General features: G+C 36.3%; 1 pseudogene; it reads left to right on the top strand.

The window, feature by feature from the left end:
* The window catches only part of LOC122092080, a 22,203-nt pseudogene that overhangs the window by 1,043 nt on the left and 18,297 nt on the right, over positions 1-2,863 (top strand).

The raw sequence follows: 2,863 nt of genomic DNA, 5'->3' as shown, positions 1-2,863 counted from the left end.
AAAAAAAAAAAGGAAAAAGAAAAAGAAGAGGGCTGTGTGTGTCCCCTTCACAGTATTTGATTACTATGACTCGAGCAGCAATTTATTCCTGTACAGCTGTCTGTTCTAGTCTAAGGAGTTCTTTACTATTCATTTATCAGGATTTGCAGTACTCCTACATTGAAGAAAGTTACTTTCATGCAGCCTTATTCATGCTTATGCAGTTGGTAGAGACATGGAAGAAGCACTAACTTGTGTGAGAAAAATGAAGCGAGAAGACGTTGAAATGAGTTTGGTGACATACAGTATCCTTGTGGGGGGATTTGCGAAAATTGGAGATGCTGAGTATGTAAAAGTACACTGATTCTGAATTTACTAATTCTCTTCATTGGTTGATGTTTCTGTACAATTTCCATCCCTGAGCAGTTTCTTACGATTTCTCTTCATCTGGAATAATACAATGATAAGTACGTATTAGAGTTGTTAAATCCATGTATAATTTTTTCTCGAGACTTTTTAGTAGCATCTCTAGGTACCAGAGAGAGAATGGAGCTCAGTTTTTTCCTATTTGATATTGGCTTATTAATCAGGTTTTATTCTATTAATACTTGCAATTTAATAATGCTTCTTCCTTTCGTTGTCATCATTTAAAGGGGTGAGTTCCATTCTTCATTTCCTAATCATCATGATTCATAAACTTTTAGCTCCTTCTAAATTGTGAACTCTTTAAAATATTAGATGGTGAAAGGCATAGTTTTCTGATGCATTCTGATGTGATTGAATGATTGTTGTAATTTATTTCTTTTTTTCATTTTTTTTTAAATTCTTAGGACATGCATTCACTTGCCGTTATTTTTTTCCTTTTGAGCTGGAAGGTATTGCCTTAAAAAAAAGAAAAAAAATTCAAATAAAAGTTTGTTCTTTATAATCTTTCTCCTAATACTTGTTCATGTTTCTTTGGAAGAGCCGCAGATAAATGGTTTAAGGAGGCCAAAGAAAGGCAGACAACCTTAAATGCTATCATATATGGTAACATTATTTATGCTCATTGGTGAGTATTTTATAAAATATTTGGATTAAATTTGATTCCCTTAGTTACTTTCTGAACATAATGAGTTCATTGTCCCTGTGAACTGTGGCTATTATGGTTGGAAGTTGAAATTAGTGTTAGAATGTGTTTTAACACATTTGTTGACTTTGCAGCATCTTTAGCTTTTATTTATGGCATGAATTTGATGTGTAAGGATTCTTGGGTCCCCTATTCCTTGCTTCTTGTTCCCTTATCCTATTTTGATGATTAAAAATGGTGGGACAATATTGGCAGTTGTAGAGCAAAAGAAAATGGCAATACCATAAAATATTAAAAGCGGACCAAGAGGGGGGGTGTTATCCCTTGTAGGTCTTTGATTTTGTGTGGAACTGCTTCTCATTGTAAAAGAAACCCTTAACATCCCATGAAAGCAGTGAGTTAAACTGCACAGTTTGCCAATTCTGTTTGGGTATGAGACTATAGCCTTAGTTGATGTTCCAGTTAGCTCAGTTATTGGTTAATATATTGGGTTAAAACAGTCAAGATTTTAAGACATTGCTTTTATGTTGTGGTTGATGCAATATCAAATTAATAATATTCAATAACCAAGAAAAGAAGAAGAGGAGAAACACAAGAAGAGAGAAGAGAGAAGAAAGGAGAAGAAAAGAGAAAAGAGAAGAGAGAAGAAAAGAGAAAGAGCTGATCGAAATAGGTTGCTAAAAACTTATACAATACCCTATAGACTCACATAACGTAAAGACGACGACAAGAAAGTTCCTGCAGTATATAAATAAAACATTTACACTCTCCCTCAAGCTAGAGAATAAATATCACCCATGCGCAGCTTGGAACAACAATCAAGAAAGGCAGGACGAAATAAAATCCTTCGTGAACATATTACTCAATTGGAATCAGAACGACCAAAAGGAGTAGAGATCAACTTCCTCATCACAACATCTCTCACAAAATAGCAGTCGGACTGTATGCTTAGGCTGTTTGTGAAAGGCTGGATTACTAGCAATATAAATAGTAGTAATGTAGGACTAAGTTTGAAAACTCAAACTAATCCAATTGCAGGAACTTTTAGTCAAAAGAACAACCACTAAGCACCCCAAAAGTAAACAATAAACAACAGTCCAAAAATAGGAATCGAACAGCCCTTTGTAAATCAGAAATTTTGACTCAGAACTCAGATTTTCAGAAATCAGATATCATACCAACTGAGGACAATTCAATAGCAGAAAATAGAGTATTAAAACAGACCATACTCAGTAACAACACCACAGGGACAGAACAACCAAAACAGAACTCAGTTCTGTGCAGAAGCACAATCGACCAGAATCAGAGAACTAACCAGACCAGACCAGACCATCCCCTGGTCCGATGGGCATGAAATTAGGATCGAACCTCCCTTCCAGCAGGGGGGACACTCGTTCCAAAGGGGAGCTCAATCCGATGGCTAGATAGCCCAGTAAGAGTAGTCAATACTTGGAGAATTCTAGAAAAAAACTCAGATCTGAACTTAACAGTAGATTAATTCTCTTTCCTGAGTTGCAGAGCAATAACAGCAGCTAGGGGTGTCAATCGGTCGGTCCGGCTCGGTTTCGGTCCGGGTTGAGTCGGTTTCGGTGTAGGAAAGTTGAAACCGAAACCGAACCAATAAGGAAATTCCGGTTTCGGTTTGGTTTCGGTTTCGGTTTCGGTGCGGTTTGGTTTCGGTTTGTCTTCGGTTTCTTAAATCGATTTGTAACCGAGTTGGTTTTGGTTTTTGGTCTAGTTTGGATTCGACTTTCCATACAAATGTATACAAAACTATGCAAATTTTGATTTTTTTTTTAATGAATTTTGGAGTGT

This window comes from Macadamia integrifolia, chromosome 10 (genome assembly GCF_013358625.1).
Source record: "Macadamia integrifolia cultivar HAES 741 chromosome 10, SCU_Mint_v3, whole genome shotgun sequence".
NCBI classification, from domain to species: domain Eukaryota; kingdom Viridiplantae; phylum Streptophyta; class Magnoliopsida; order Proteales; family Proteaceae; genus Macadamia; species Macadamia integrifolia.
The sequence above is the reverse complement of the archived record's forward strand: the minus strand, read 5'-3'. Positions and strand labels throughout refer to the sequence as shown.